The sequence below is a fragment of the Mirounga angustirostris genome, unplaced genomic scaffold, assembly GCF_029215605.1.
Source record: "Mirounga angustirostris isolate CCGP_5_RB_7025 unplaced genomic scaffold, mMirAng1.0.hap1 SCAF_2, whole genome shotgun sequence".
Lineage (NCBI taxonomy): Eukaryota > Metazoa > Chordata > Mammalia > Carnivora > Phocidae > Mirounga > Mirounga angustirostris.
The window spans coordinates 193,399,944-193,417,304 of NW_026991710.1; positions in this window are offsets into that span (position 1 = coordinate 193,399,944).

Below are 17,361 nucleotides of genomic sequence, written 5' to 3' on the forward strand. Positions count from 1 at the left end.
ACAAAGAAACAATTCTTAACAGACTCTAGGACTGCCATGCCCATTCCCCAGGGCCCAGTGTAGAGGTGGCAGAGAAGCCCATATCCCAGTCCTTCCCTGAAACAGGCCTGTTTGTGTCTCCTAAAAGCTACAGTCTGAAGGTCAGGATTGTAATTTAACATATATCTAGGGGCCAGCAGCAATCTTCTCTAGAGACAAGGGAGGGTTATTAAGGGAGGGTGCACATGCCTGGTACCCTCACTTTTAGGACTTCCACCCAGAGGACATACCCCTTGAAATCCTAGCTCTGATGGCCAGTGGGGCTTACATTCCTGATTTCAACAAAACTGCAACAAACAAAGAAACAATTCTTAATCAGCTAGTACACACCAGGACTCAGCACAGAAACGGCAAGACAGAAATACCTATCTTCCAGTATTCCCCTGAAAATGGTTATTTGCATACTTTAAAAGCTACTGCCTGAGGGCCAGGCTTCTAATTTAGCATACAACTAGGGACAGACTGTGATCCTCCCCTGAGACAATGACAGCCAGACACCATCTCCTCATTCTCCCCGCAGCCTACTCCAAATCACCAGTTGTTCCCTGGAACTTATACACATGTCTAGCACCCCAGCTTTTGTAGCTGTCACTTAGGGGCACAAACATTGATTATCTGGCTTTGGTAGCCAACAAGGATTGCATTCATGGGTCCCGACGGAACGTAGCAAGCAAAAAAAAAAACAAAAAACAGTTCTTAATTAGCTATCCCCAATGGCTCAGTACAGAGGAAACAAGGAACACATATCTTTTACTCTTTTCCTGAAAAAGTGCTATGTGCATATGTTAAAAGCTTCTAATTAGAGCTCAGCTTCCAATGAGCCAGCACCTAGGTGTTGAACGAGATCATCCCCTTTGGCTCAATTATGTGTCTTGGCATATACTCAACTAGTATGAGCCACTAAGAATAAAGGAGCAGCTTGGACAATCAAAGGTTTGAAAGATAACCAAGAGCTAGGGCTAGGCTAAACAGAAAAGTTTGTCTAAGACATGAGACCATTCCATCAAGACTGGGAGAGATGTCAATTTTATCTAATGCTCAGAAACAAACACAAATAGCTAATGAAAATGAAGAACAGAGAAGTATGTATCAAACAAAAGAACAAGATAAAACAACAGAAAAAAAACCTGAATGGAAAGGAGTTCAGTTATTTGCTGATAAAGAGTTAAAAATAATGGTCATACTGATTCTCACCAAGGTCAGGAGAATAAGGAGGAATAAAGTGAAAATTTCAACAAAGACATAGAAAATATAACAAAGTACAAAACAAGCTACATAAATGAAGGATACATTAATTAAGCTGAAAAATTCAGTAGACAGCAGTCTAAATCAAACAGAAGAAAATATCAATGAACTCAAAGACAAGGCAGTAGAATTTACCCAGAGAAACAAATTTTTTTTTTAAAAAGTGAAGATAGATTAAAGGATTATGGGACACCATCAAATGGACCAATATACACATTACAGGGGCCCCAGAAGAAGAAAAAGAGAGAGGGGCAAAAAGTTTATTCAAAGAAATAATGGCTGAAAATTTTCTTAACCTGGAAAAAAAATATCAATATTCAGGAAGCCCAGAAAGTTCCAAAGAAAATGAATCCAAAGACATCCACACTGAGACACATTATAGTTAAGCTGTCTAAACTTAAATACAAGAAGATAATCTTAAAAGTGGCAAGAAAGAAACAATTGGTTTCATACAAGGGAATCCCCATAAGACTCTCAGCAAATTTTTCAGTAGAAACTATGTGGGCCAGAAGGGACTGGCATGCTATATTAAAGTGCAGAGGAGAAATCTGCCATCCAGGAATGCTCCATCAAGTAAAGTGGTCCTTCAGAATTGAAGAAGAGAGAGTTTTCCAAACAAAACCTGAAGGAGTTCACAACTAGACCAGCCTTACAAATGTTAAGGAAACATCCTCAAGTTGAAGCAAAAGGCATATAAAAACCATAAATGAGTAACAGGAAGGCATATAAAACCATAAACCTCACTGGTAAAGGTAAATACATAATTCACAATACCCTATTGTTGTATTGCTGGTAGGGAAATCACTTATAAATCTAGTATGACAGTTAAAAGCCAGAAGCAGTAAATATAACTACAATAATTTGTTAATGGATACACAGGTAAAAAGATGTAAACTTTAACATCCAAAACATACAACATGTGGGCAGGAGGAGATAATATAAAGCTTTAGTATGTGTTCAAATTTATGATGTTTAGATCTTATAATAGACTCATAAAAACAAAATGTTTTATATAAGTTTCATCACAACAACAAAGCAAAACCCTGTAACAGATACACAAAATTAAAGAGAAAAGAAGCTTACCAGTAAAGAGAATCAGCAAATCATGAAGAGAAAAAGAGAAGAAAGGAACAGAGGAATTACCAAACCACCAGACCCAAATAGCCAAAGCAAACTTTTTTTAAGATTTTATTTATTTATTCATGAGAGACAGAGAGAGAAAGAGAGAGGCAGAGGGAGAAGCAGGCTCCCTGCTGAGCAATGAGCCTGATGTGGGCCTCCATCCCAGGACCCTGGGATCATGACCTGAGCCAAAGGCAGACACCTACCCAACTAAGCCACTCAGGTGCCCCCAAAGCAAACCAGACAAAGAAAAACAAAGCTGGAGGTATCACAATTCCAGATTTCAAGATACACTATAGAGCTATAGTAATCAAAACAGAAGGATATTGGCACAAAAATTGGCACAGAGATCAATAGAACAGAGAGCCCAGAAAAGAAGTCCACACTTATATGGTCAATTAATCTATGACAAGGCAAGACATCACAATGGGGAAAAGTTAGTCTCTTCAATAAATAGTTCTGGGAAAACTGGACAGCTACATGCAAAAGAATAAAACTGGACCACTTTTTAACACCATACACAGAAATAAACTCAAAGTGGATGAAAGACCCTAATGTGAGTCCTGAAACCATAAAAAAATATAGAAAAGAAGATAGGCAGTAACTTCTTTGATACTGGCATTGGCAACAATTTTTTAGATATGTCTCTCAAGGAAGGGAAACAAAAGCAAAAATAAACTACCGGGACTACATAAAAATAAAATCTTTTTCACAGCAAAGGAAATCATTGACAAAACACAAAGGCAACCTACTGAATGAGAGAAGATATTTGCAAATAACATAACTGATAAGGGATTAATATTCAAAATATATAAAGAAATAAAAACAAGAAAACAAGCAATCTGATTTAGAAATGGGCAGAGGATCTGAGTAGACATTTGTTGAGTGAAGGCACAGGTAGTCAGCAGTAGCAGCCACATGAAAAGATGCTCAATATCACTAGTCATCAGGGAAATGCAAATCCAAACCACAATGAGATACCACCACACATCTGTCAGAATGACTGGTATCAAAAAGACAAGAAATAAAAAGTAATACTACCCAATATGCAGAGAAAAAGGAACTTTTGTGCTTTGATGGTGGGAATGTAAATTGGTACAGCCACTGCAGAAAACTGTATGGGAAATTCCTCAAAAATTAAAAATAGAAACATTATGTTCTAATAATTCCACTACTGGCTTTTACCCAAAGAAAATGAAAACACTAATTCAAAAAGATACATGAACCCCTAAGTTTATTGCAGTATTATTTAAAATAGCCACGATGGGTGCCTGGGTGGCTCAGTTGGTTAAGCGACTGCCTTCGGCTCAGGTCATGATCCTGGAGTCCCAGGATCGAGTCCCGCATCGGGCTCCCTGCTCGGCGGGGAGTCGGCTTCTCCCTCTGCCTCTCCCCGCTCTCATGTGCTTTCTCTCTTTCATTCTCTCTCTCAAATAAATAAAATCTTTAAAAAAAAAGAAAATAAATAAAATAAAATAGCCACAATACAGAAGCAACCTAAGTATATATCAAATAAATGGGTACAGAAGATGTGGTATGTGTATGTACATACATGCACGTATACATATACATATAATGAAATATTATACCACCATAAAAAAGGATGAGATCTTGCCATTTGTGACAACATGAATGGACCTAGAGATATTATGCTAAGTGGAATAAGTCAGACTGAGAAAGATAAACACCATATGATTTCATTCACATGTGGAATCTTAAAAACAAATGAATAAACAAAAAGCAGAATCAGACCTATAAAGAACAAACTGATGGCTGCCAGAGGGAAGGGGGGTGGAGACATGGGCAAAATGGGTAAAGTGGGGAGGGAGATATAGGTTTCCAGTTATGGAATGAATATGTCATGGGACTCAGAGTTATAGTATGGGGAATATAGCTAATTATATCGTAAGAGTGCTGCCTGGTGATAGATGGTAGCTACACTTGTGGCAAACATGGCATAACGTGTACAGATGTTAAATCACTATGTTGTACATCTGAAACTAATATAACACTGGGTGTCAACTATATTCAAATTTAAAAATTAAGACACACACACAGAATGCCTGAATGGATTAAAAACAACAACAACAACAACAACAAGACCCAACTATATAGGCTACCTACACAAGATTCACTTCAGCTTTAAGTACATATAGAGTGTAAGTGAAATTACGGAAAAATACTTTATGTAAACCAAATCAAAGAAAACAGGAGTAGTTATGCTATATAAGATAAACTAGAGTTTAAGACAGACTGTAATAAGAGACAAAGGTCATTTATAATGATAAAAGGGCCAATCCTTCAAGAGGTTTCAACATTTGTAAATATTGATGCATCCAACATAAGAGCACCTAAATGTATAAAGCAAATATTACCAGACAGAAAGGGAGAGAAAGACAGCAATACAGTAATAGTAGGAAACCTTCATATACCACTTCCATCAATGGACTAGATTATCCAGGCAGAAAATCAATAGTGAAACATCCTTCTTAAACAACATGTTATACCAGAAGGACTTAGATATATAGAGAACATTCCATCCAAATGCAACAAAAATACATATTCTTCTCAAGTGAACATGGAACATATTCCAGGATAGATTATATGTTAGGCCACAAAATAAGTCAATAAATTTAAAAGGATTGGAATCATATAAAGAGTCTTTTCTGGCTACAAATGACATAAAACTAGAAGTTAATTATATGAAGAAAAGTGAAAAATTTGCAAATATGTGGAGATTAAACAAAATGATGAGTTGATGAAGAAATCAACAGGGAAATAATAATAATGGGAAATACAACATACCAAGTCCTATGGGATGCAGCAAGAGCAGTTTTTTTAAGATTTTTAAAATTTATTTGTCAGAGAGAGAGAGCATGTGCACAAGCAGGGGGAGCTGCAGGCAGAGGGAGAAGCAGACTCCCTGCTGAGCAGGGAGCCCAACATGGGGCTTCATCCCAGGACCCTGGGATCATGACCCAAGCTGAAGGCAGACACTTAACCAACTGAGCCACTTAGGTGTCCCAGCAAGAGCATTTTTTTTAAAAGATTTTATGTATTTGACAGAGAGAGAGAGTGCACAAGCAGGGGGAGTGGGAGGAGGATAAGCAGACTCCTCACTAGCAGGGAGCCCAATGCGGGGCTCCATCCCAGAACCCCAGGATCATTACCTGAGCCCAGGGCAGATGCTTAACCAACTGAGCCACCAGGCACTCCCCAGCAAGAGCAGTTTTAAGAGAAAAGTTCATAGCCTACATTAAGTAAAAATAGAGATCTCAAACAACTTACCTTTACATCTAAGGACTTAGATATAAATAAAAAAAGAACTACAGAATGAAAAAAGAAAATATTAGAGTGGAAACAAACCCAATGGAGACTCAGAAGAAAAGATCAATGAAACTAAAAGAAGTGTGTTTTTTTTGTTTGTTTTGTTTTTTTAATAAACAAAATAAACATTTAGCCAGACTCAAGAAAAAAATAGAGTATTTAAAATTAGAAATAAAAGAGGAGACTTTAGAACTTATATCACACAATTAGAAAAATTATTAAGAGACTACTATTAACAATTATATACCACCAAATTGAAAAACCTAGATATGGGATTAAGTATTAGAAACATAAAAAGTACTAAGACTGACCCATGAGAGAATAGAAAATCTGAACAGACTAATTACTAGTTAAGAGATTAAATCAGTAGTCAAAAACCTCCCCAAAAAAGAAGTTCAGGACTGAACCACTTCACTGGTGAATTCTACAAAACATGTGAAGAATTAATACCAATCCTTCTCAAACTGTTGCCAAAAATAAATAAATACATAAATAAATACATAAATAAATTAATTAATTAAATAAGAGAGGGAGAACAAGAGAGAAGCAAAAACTTTCAAACTCATTTTATGAGGCTAAAATTACCATATACCAAAGGCAAAGATAATACAAAAAAGAAAATTATAAGCCAGTATCTGTAATTAACATGGAGGTAAATCTTCAACAAAATACTAGCAAACCAAGTTCAACAATATTTTAAAAGGATCATATACATTATCATTTGAGGCTTATTCTAAGGATGCGAGGGTGGCTCAACATTTGCATAACAATGTATTAACAAAATGAAGAATAAAAATCATGTAATCATCTCAATAAATGCAGAAAAAGCATTTCACAAAATGCAACATTCATTCAAGATTAAAAAGTACAGCAAGAATGCACCTCAATAAAATAAAAGTCATATATGACAAGCTCACAGCTAATATCACACTTCACAGTGAAAGTTTGAAAGCTTTTGTTGTAAGATGAGGAACAAGACAAGGATGTCCAATCTTACCACTTTTATTCAACACAGTACTAGAAGTCCTAACCATAGCAATTAGTCAAGAGAAATGGCATTCAGATATAAAAGAAAGAAGGAAAACTATTTGCAGATGACATGATATTATATATAGAAAATCCTAAAAGCTCTACCAAAAACTTTTAGAATAAACGAATTCAGTAAATTTGCAGGATACAAAATTAATATACAAAAACTGTTGTGTTTCTATATACTAACAACAAATTCCAAAAAAGAAAACAGTCCCATTTATGATTGCATCAAAAATAATCCCCGCAAATAAATTTAACCAAGGAGTGAAAAATCTGTACATTGAACACTCCAAAACATATTGAAAGAAATGAAGACACAAATAAATGGACAGATATTCCATGCTCATGAATTTTGAGAATATTACTAAAGTGTCCATATGACCCAAAGCAATGTACAGATTCACTGTAATTGTTATCAAAATTCCAAGGTCATTTTTTCAAAGAAATAGAAAAACAATCCTAAAATCTCTATGGAATCACAAAAGACTGCAAATAGCCAAAGCAATCTTAAGAAAAACAAAGCTGGAGATATCATATATATTTTTTTCAAACTATATTACATAACTATAATAATCAGTGTGTTACTGGCATAAAAACACACAGATCAATAGAACAAAATGGAGAGTCCAGAAATAAACCCATGTATATATCATTAATTAATTTATGACAAAGCCAATAATATACAACTGGGAAAGGACAGTCTCTTCAATAAATAGTATTGGGAAAACTGGACAGCGCCATGCAAAAGAATGAAACTGGTCTCTATCTTAACACCAAAACCAAAAATCAACTCAAAATTGGTTAAAGACTTGAACCTAAGACACAAAAGACCAAATCAAACTAACATACTTCTGCACAACAGAGGATATCATCAACAAAATGAAAAGGCAAACTATAGAATTAACCTTTGATAAAGCAGGAAAGAATATCCAATGGGAAAAAGACAGTCTCTTCAATAAATGGTGTTGGGAAAACTGGACAGCAACTTGCAAAAGAAAAAAAACTGGACCACTTTCTTATACCATAAACAAAAGTAAATTTAAAATGGACTAACAACCTAAATTTGAGAGAGGAAACCATTAAAACCTAGAGAACACAGGCAGTAACATCTTTGACATCTGCTGTAGCAACTTCTTACTAGATATGAGGCAAGATAAAGAGAAGCAAAAATAAACTATTGGGATTTCATCAAAATAAAAGCTTCTACACAGCAAAGGAAACAATCAAGAAAACTAAAAGGCAACCTATGGAATGGGAGAAGATATTTGCAAATGACATATCTGATAAAGGGTTAGTATCTAAAATATATAAAGAACATATAAAACTCAACAACCAAAACTAATAATCCAGTTAAGAAATGGGCAGAAAACATGAATGGACAGTTTCCCCAAGAGGATGCACAGATGGCCAACAGACATGAAAAAATGCTCGATATCACTCATCAGCAAAAAATACAAATCAAAATTACAATGGGATATCACCTCATACCTGTAAAAATTGCTAAAATCAACAACACAAGAAACAACAGGTATTAGCAAGGAAATAGAGAAAGGGGAACCTTCCTACACTGTCAGTAGGAAAGCAAAATGGTGCAGCCACTCTGGAAAACAGTATAGAGGTTCCTCAAAAAGTTAAAAATGGAACTACCCTATAATTCAGCAATTATACTACTAGGTATTTACCCAAAGAGCACAAAAATACTGATTTGAAGGGATACATGCATCCTGATGTTTATAGCATCATTATCAACAATAGCCAAATTATGGAAAGATCCCAAATGTCCATCGACTGGTGAATGGATAAAGTGGTATACATACATACATACATACATGCACAATGGAATATTACTCAGCCATAAAAAGAATGAAATCTTGCCATTTGCAACAACGTGGATGAAGCTAAAGAATATTATGCTAAGTGAAATAAGTCAGAAAAAGACACCATATGATCTCACTCATATGTGGAATTTAAGAAACGAATGAACACAGTGGGGGGGGGGGAAGAGAGGCAAACCAAGACACAGACACTTAGAGAAACAAACTCTAGAGAACAAACTGATGGTTACCAGAGGGGAGATAGGTAAGGAATGGGTTAAAAGGTGATGGGGATGAAAAAGTTTACTTGTGATTAGCACAAGGTGTTGTAAGTGTTAAATCACTAAACTGTACTCCTAAAACTAGTATTACATTGTATGTTAACTAACGGAATTTAACTTAAAAAAAAGAAAAAAAAAGAAAAGGCAACCTACAGAATGGTTAAAAATATTTGAAAATCATATGTGATAAGTTGTAAAAAAAAAAAAAAAAAAACTCATACAACTCAGTAGCAAGAAAGCAAATAATCTTATTAAAAATGGGCAGTGTTCCAGAATGGTCATTTTTCTGAAAAAGATGTACAAATGACCAGCAGGTACATGAAAAGGTGTTCAACCTCACTAGCCATCGGGGAAATACAAGTCAAAACCACAGTGTGATATCCCCTTATATCTTTTAGGATGTCTATCATCAAAAAGACAAGAGCTAACAAACACTGGCAGTGGAGAAAAAGGAACCCTCATACATTGCTGTTGGTAATGTAAATTGGTCCAGTCACTATGGAAAACAGTATGTAGGCTCCCGAAAAAATTAAACAAGAACTACCATATTGTCCAGCAATTTCACTTCTGGGTATATATTCTAAGAAAACAAAAACAAGATTTCTAGGACTTATCTCTACTCTCATGTTCATTGCAGCATTATTCACAATAACCACCATATGGAAACAACCCAAGTGTTCATCAATGGATGAATTGATAAAGTGTGTTTACACACAGACACTTACGTAGTGTCTCTCTCTCTCTCTCTCTATATATATATATATATATGAACACACATGCACACACACACACACACATACTACAGTGAATTAGTCATCCATGAGTAAGAAATTCTTCCTGTTGCCACAACATGGAAGAAACTTGAGATCATATGCCAAGGGAATCAGAGAGAGACACAGTGAGAGAGGGAACACAAGCAGGGAGAGTGGCAGAGGGAGAAGCAGGCTTCCCGCTGAGCAGGGAGCCCAATATGGGGCTCGATTTCAGGATCCTGGGATCATGACCTGAGTGGAAGGCAGATGGTTAACGACTGAGCCTCCCAGGTGCCCCAAGGTGATGGATTTTTTATTAACTAGATGGTAGGAATCATTTTACAATCTATATCAAATTATCAAAATATGCACTTAAATACCTTACAATTTTATCAATTAAACCTGTAAAGTTGAAAAAAAAAATCAATCAATCCAACGGGATTTCCCTGGGGGCACTAGTTCTCCAGAACTCGTCTCATTTGATGACTGGTTTTTGTTTGCTCCTCTGGTTTCTCTTCCAAACTCCATTTCCTGAAAGGCCTAGTGGTAGAAAGTTTTCCTAGTTTTCCCTTGTTATTTACAGAGCATCTTCCCTCTCCTCTTTAAAAGACAGGAAAAAAGGAAGGGAGGAGTATGCCTGTTCCACATGGCGCCAAACTAACCTGTTCTTATGCAGTAACTTACAGACCTACTGGTTGGACCCTTCGTTCAGTGAATGTACCAGCATGTAGATGACTGTCATGCTTCCAGCACTATTTTTTTTTTCAGCATTCAGGGGGGTGTCTACATCTAAAAGAATCTACCCAACACTCTGGCCACCAAGTCCCTCTAAGTCTCCTACAGAGGATTTTCTTTTTCCTTTGGTCTCAATTCAGTCACTAAATGTCCTGTTCACATCTTTATCAATATGTACATTTTAGCATTATCAGTAACTCAGTCATATAGTTCTCAAATGTGTGATTCTCACATTTTTCAGTTCACTTATAATAGGAACCCAAACTTCCCAATTTTACTCTCAAAATTTTCCTTACATTAACTCCATCTCCCCTTTACATTGTCCATACCTTCCTCTTGAAATTACTTCACTTCTTTAGTTATTCAGATTTCAGGGTGTAGTGAACACTACGATTATACTCTAATATGCAGCTTCAGCTATTTTCTGCCTCTCTCCCCCTATCTTTCACATCTAGCAACACTCAACTCTACTTTGTGCTACTTTCTCCAAAAGTTATTGGAGAAAAACAAGGAGTCATGCTAGCTGATTTTAATACAGATGTTCAATGTTGATGGGAACATTAAGAAAATGTTAATAATGTGGGAGAAAACATAAATGTAAAGTCTCCCATTAAAAAAAAAAAAAGAATCCTTGGCCTCATAATTTTATGCAGATGCTGGCTGAAGCCTGATTTCATTTGCATTAGGAGTAATACTCCTTAAAAATGTGTCTATACTAGCAATCCCTACAGGCTCACCACCTACTGTCTCCATGACTCACACCAATCAAGACTATTCCACTGAGGGGCACCTGGGTGGCTCAGTTGGTTAAGCCACTGCCGTTGGCTCAGGTCATGATCCTGGAGTCCCAGGATCAAGTCCCGCATCGGGCTCCCTGCTCAGTGGGGAGTCTGCTTCTCCCTCTGACCCTCCCCCCTCTCATGCTCTACTCATTCTCTCTCAAATAAATAAATAAAATCTTTAAAAAAAAAAAAGACTATTCCACTGAAATTGATCTTGTCAACATCACCAGTGGCCACCAACCGATAATCACTTAACACAGCTAATCATCATGTCTTCTTGAAATATTTTCTACACCATTTGGTTTTTCTGTCTAAAATACTGGCTTATCCTTTTCAGGCTTCTCTGCTGACCCCTCCCCTGTTTGGGACCTTTGAACATCAGAGCCCTCTAGGATTTAGGGTTTTGTAATCTTCTCTCTCTCCTCTCATTTTCAATTTATCTCTTCGAGTCCCACATTTAAAAATATCATTTCAATACATATTTGATGCATGGATAAATGAGTGGACAAATTAATAAGAAATTAAGGTAGAATTAATCAAAAAGTCACTTTTTGCCTTTGCCGTAGGTTAAGATACTAGGAAGAAAGGCTAGTTTAAGAAGTTCTGGATGGGGACGCCTGGGTGGCTCAGCCGGTTAAGCGTCTGCCTTCGGCTCAGGTCATGATCCCAGGGTCCTGGGATCGAGTCCCGCATCGGGCTCCCTGCTCTGCGGGGAGCCTGCTTCTCCCTCTGCCTCTGTCTCTCTCTCTCTCTGTCTCTCATGAATAAATAAATAAAATCTTAAAAAAAAAAAGAAGTTCTGGATGAATAATTCAGAAACAAAAGCTTGAAACTGGGATCCAAATGATCATATGCATATAATCTTGACTCCCAAATTTGAAATCATCTCTACTCATGTATGAAACTGTCTAAGTGACATCTCTACTTGCAAGTCTAACAGACAACTCCAACTTCCCAAATTTAAAATAAAACTCGATTTCCTGTCTTTTCTTCATTATGTAATATTAAAAAATAAAACGTTTCTCTTTTCCATCTTAATAAATTGTACCGCCATTTAATCAGGTCAATATATATATCAGACATTCTTGTCTTCTATCCTTCTCTCTCATCCCAAAACAGGTGGTATTTTTAGCTCCACCCACACAAAATATGTCAAAACTGAGCACTTCTCCCAACTTCTACAGCTTTAATCTGACATTTTCTCACCTTAATCTAAAGCATTTTCTACTCACTCTTGGACAGTTCATATAAACTCCTTACTAGTCTTCCTGTTCCAATGCTTGCCCTCCTATGGTCTGTTCTTCACATAGTCATAAAGATCTTTTGAATATGCAGAGCACATTACTAGCATGCCCAAAATCTCCAAAATCTTACTGCTTGCAAAACAATACCCCAGACTCTTACCAAGTTAGAGCAAACTGTACTTGCTGTGGGTTCTGTCTACATTTTTATCTGTCCTAAATACACCAACCTCACTTCAATCTTGAAATTTGCATGTATGGTTTCTTGTGTCTAATACCATATTTTCACCTTAAAGTTATCTCTGTAGAGGAACATTCAGAGAGGATCCTATCTAAAATGTTTGTCCATGAGCATTGAGTAATATATGGGATTGTTAAATCAATACAGTGTACACTTAAAATATAACACTGTATGTTAATTATACTGGAATTTAAAAATTAAATATTTTAAAAATAAAATACTTGCCATGGTTACTGCCCTTATTTCTCTTACCTTGCTTTGTAGCATATTTATATATTACCTTTATTCTTAATATCACTATATATATATCAGAATTAGTTTTGTTGGTGTTATTTATTGCCTGTATTCTTCACTAGAATATAAATTCAATAAAGACAAGGATTTATTTACAGCTATACCCTCAGTATCTAAAGTAGTATCTGAAAAGAGAATTTTTTCAATCAATATTTTTCAAATGAACACTGACACAAACTTGGGGCTTACTCCAGCCATCCCTTTAGAGCCTCACATAGCAAGATTTAGAGATCTACTCTGGCTAATTTTAAAATCTGAACTATTTAAGATTATAGCTTAAGGTTAGAGCTAAGAACATGATCAATATTACATAAAACTAGATGCATTTCTGACACTATAAATAATCCTGATAATGCTAATATATTATGTAGATCAGTATCTTCTGAAGATCCTGAACTACTGGTTGAATATATAATGATGTATCATTATGTAGTAAATTACTAGCTCTCTCACTCATGTTTTATTCCATATACAGAAATATATGTTTCAGTACATGACCATTTATGCATAAGTTTGTAGCAATACACATAATTAAGTTGTTTACCAAGTATTTATTCTATGTTTCATGTATTTCTTTCTTTTTTTTTTTAAAGATTTTATTTATTTATTTGAGACAGAGAGAATGAGAGACAGAGCATGAGAGGGAGGAGGGTCACAGGGAGAAGCAGACTCCCTGCCGAGCAGGGAGCCCAATGCAGGACTCGATCCCGGGACTCCAGGATCATGACCTGAGCCGAAGGCAGTCGCTTAACCAACTGAGCCACCCAGGCGCCCATATTTCATGTATTTCTACCTTTTGTACTGTGTTTTATTCTATTCTACTCTATTTGGGTTTCATTTTGTTTCATTTTTAAAATGTCCTGCCAGTCTAATAGATTGATTTTATGATGCACAAATGTTTCTCAAGCCACCATTTAAAAAGCACTATGGTAAATTACATGAAAGTTAAATAAGAAAGGAAACAAGAATATAAATTTTTTTCTCTAGTTCTAAAGAAAGAATTCTAAAGATGCAAACCTCTCCACACTTCCACCATTCTTAGTCTCTTAAATAAAAAGTAACAAACAATGGACGATGCCTCTTATGTTCTTGAACGACACATTTTGTGCGGTGAACTTAAACATAAGTTCAGGTCGAGGAATCACAGAATCCAATATGTTCATGTTTCTTAGTTCATTATGCTCAATGTAATTACCTCTGAATTATGTAGAAACATTTTACAACTTTATTTTAGTTCAAGTTTCTACAAAACAAAGCAATGGAAGCAATGTTTTGGAAGCTCTGGGTGTTGTGGGCAAGGACTAAGTACAGGCTTGATGGCTGGACAAAGCCTCCCCTGCTTTATTCAAAAACTCAGAGAAGGAAGGATTCTCTGCACATATCTATGCAGTGTTCTAAGAAATGTCAAAGTGAGTACTGAAGGCTTTAAAAATTGAACTGCTTAAGTCAAAATGATCATCATATGAATTTACCCAGAGCATCTATTGAAAAAAAAAAATGGCAAAAAATTACTCAAAAACCTAGAAGTATATTACCACATATGTAGGAGATAACAAGTCATTTGAAATATAGAAATAGTTTTGATTTTTGAAATAAGCTGTAGGGTAAAGGGTAGACCTTCAGAGGGAAGATGTAGTATTTTTTAAATCAAATTTATTGCATATTTATAAAATCAGGTAGGCTTTTAATCCAGGGACAAAGAATCATTTTGAAGGGCTATATATAATAATCTCTGAGAGACATTCATTTAAATATGATAGTCTCAAGATTTAGTAGTGCAAAAGTGAGCTGATTTTTATCTAGTAACTTGCAAGTTGTTAGAAATTTTATAAATACAGAAAAAAATTCAGAAATTAAATTTTTGTATTCTTTGCCTTATTTTATTATTTTACTTAATTTGTACACATAGGTCTTCCAAAAAGTTGGAAAGTAGTATATAGATTAAAACAATGCAAGCATGTATGTAGGTTTAAATAGGTAAAATAGAACAAAGTCCATGTAATGGACCCACAAACACATACAACACACAACACACACACACACAAAGTACATTTGCTTAAACACCAGAGTTTTTGGGAATTTGTAGATCTAAATTTTCTGGGGGTGCCTGGGTGTCTGGGTTGGTAGAGCATGTGACTCTTGATCTCAGGGTTGTAAATTCAATCCCATGTTGGGTGTGGAGATTACTTAAAAAACTAAAATAAAAAATCTTAACTTTTCTGACATTATAAAAGAGAGATATCATATTATGTTATATATTGTTTTTCATAAAGAGAAATCATACATACTGATCTGCCAAAAAAAAGCTTAGCTATAATCCAACAAGAAATTATTCCATGGATAATTACATAAAAAGAGAGAGACAGAATCCTACTACAAATATTTTTACAAAAGATTTATAAATAAAAACAAAACACTGTTCATCCAGACAGCTCTTACACAAATCATCTATAAAAGAGTACTAAGTGGTGCAGTTACTCTGACTTTTTAGCTATTTGTACCCTGAATTATAGCTTTAAAAAATTAGATAAATAGGATTTGTTATATATTAGATTGTTGCATCCAAATATGTGATGTCTTATAATTTAACACAATTTAATTAATCATCTAATCTGCTAACATTACCCAACTAATGCTCCATAAAAATTTTTCTAAGACCTAAACTTTGGACTTCTGAGTTAAAAGGGTAAAGCCTTGATAGCCTTTTTTTTTTTTTTAAGATTTTATTTACTTATTTGGGGTGCCTGGGTGGCTCAGTTGGTTGGGCGACTGCCTTCGGCTCAGGTCATGATCCTGGAGTCCCTGGATCGAGTCCTGCATCGGGCTCCCTGCTCGGCAGGGAGTCTGCTTCTCCCTCTGACCCTCCCCCCTCTCATGTGCTCTCTCTCTCCTCTCATCCTCTCTCAAATAAATAAATAAATAAAATCTTTAAAAAAATTTAAAAAAAAGATTTTATTTACTTATTTGACAGAGAGACAGCAAGAGAGGGAACACAAATAAGGGGAGTCGGAGAGGGAGAAGCAGGCTTCCCGCTGAGCATGGAGCTCTAAGGCTTTTCTTAAACTAGCATACCTGAGGGCAAAGGAAAAGCTATGAGAGGGCAGAGGAGAGGATTCAAATTTAAATGAGATCAAGAAAACCAGTTTCATACTTTCTGTGGCTGCATAGTATTCCACTGTATATCTCACACACACATCTTCTTTATCCATTCATCTACTGATGGACATTTAGATTGTTTCCGTACTTTAGGATGGCTGCCAAAGGGGAGCGGAGTAGGGGAATGGGTAAAATGGGTGAAGGAGAGTGGGAGATATGGGCGTCCACTTATGGAATGTTTAAGGCATTGGAAGAAAGGTACAGCAGAGGTCACATAGTCAATAATATTGTAATAGTGTTATATGCTAACGTGGCAGCTATATTTGTGATGAGCACAAATGTTAAATCACTGTGTTGTATACCTGAAATGAATATAACACTGTTAATTATACTTAAATAAAAAATAATTTGAAAAGAAGACCCCCTTCTCAATCACTAGTTGATGCCTGGAAAGTCCAAATTAATGTCATTTTCTATCAATCTCTTCTTTTAAAATTCAAATAAATCTAAGAAGATTAACACTTTCGGATGGCATTAGACATTAAGCCTAATGTTTTTTTTGTTTTTTTTTTATCATTTTCTAAAAGGAAATAATTGAGGAAGAGAAGGAACTTGTAATATGAGGATCTATACAAGTTCCAAGTGTTCAAATTAGGAAATCTGCAAATATTCACCATGAAATTCAGTGCTTGGTAATTTTGTTTAGAATCCCTGAGGTCAAATTTGAAGCAAGGTAAGAATTGAAAAGATTAGGATCTTAAAGAATTAAAAAAGGAGTATCTTCTAAGTTCTTAAATAAGACATAATTCCCACATGGTATGTATTTTATATGTGTTCTAACGATGTACTTGGATTATACCAGTGGAATAAATGAATATATCTTTTTAAAGCTTTTCCAAAAGAAAGTTTCTGAGAGAATCAGGAAGGCCAAATGTGAACCAGACATAATAAAATTATTGTGAATTCTGCTTAACTCTTACTGTTTTTAGGTGGAGTTCCCATTAGAATAACACATCTACTCTTCCTGACCTTAATTCTTCTTTTCTCATGAGAGGAAGAATTACTTATGTGATCTATCTTTTTCTCTCTTTATTTGGGATGATCCTGCTGAGGTAGCGCCCACTCCACACTGCTATTTTGTGCATGCTTTTCAGAGCCAGCCTTTGCATACAGGGTTGGGTAAGGGATCCCTGTCATTTTCCAGGCCTTCCTGACACTGGAGGGCAATTCCCTGTATTACCATGATTATAAACCAGGAAACCCATTAATTCTAAATACATAAGGATCATCTTTCAACCCAGACTTTAACAGTAATATGGTAATTTGTTGAATCTTTGTCCATTTCTTAGTTGATCCAAAT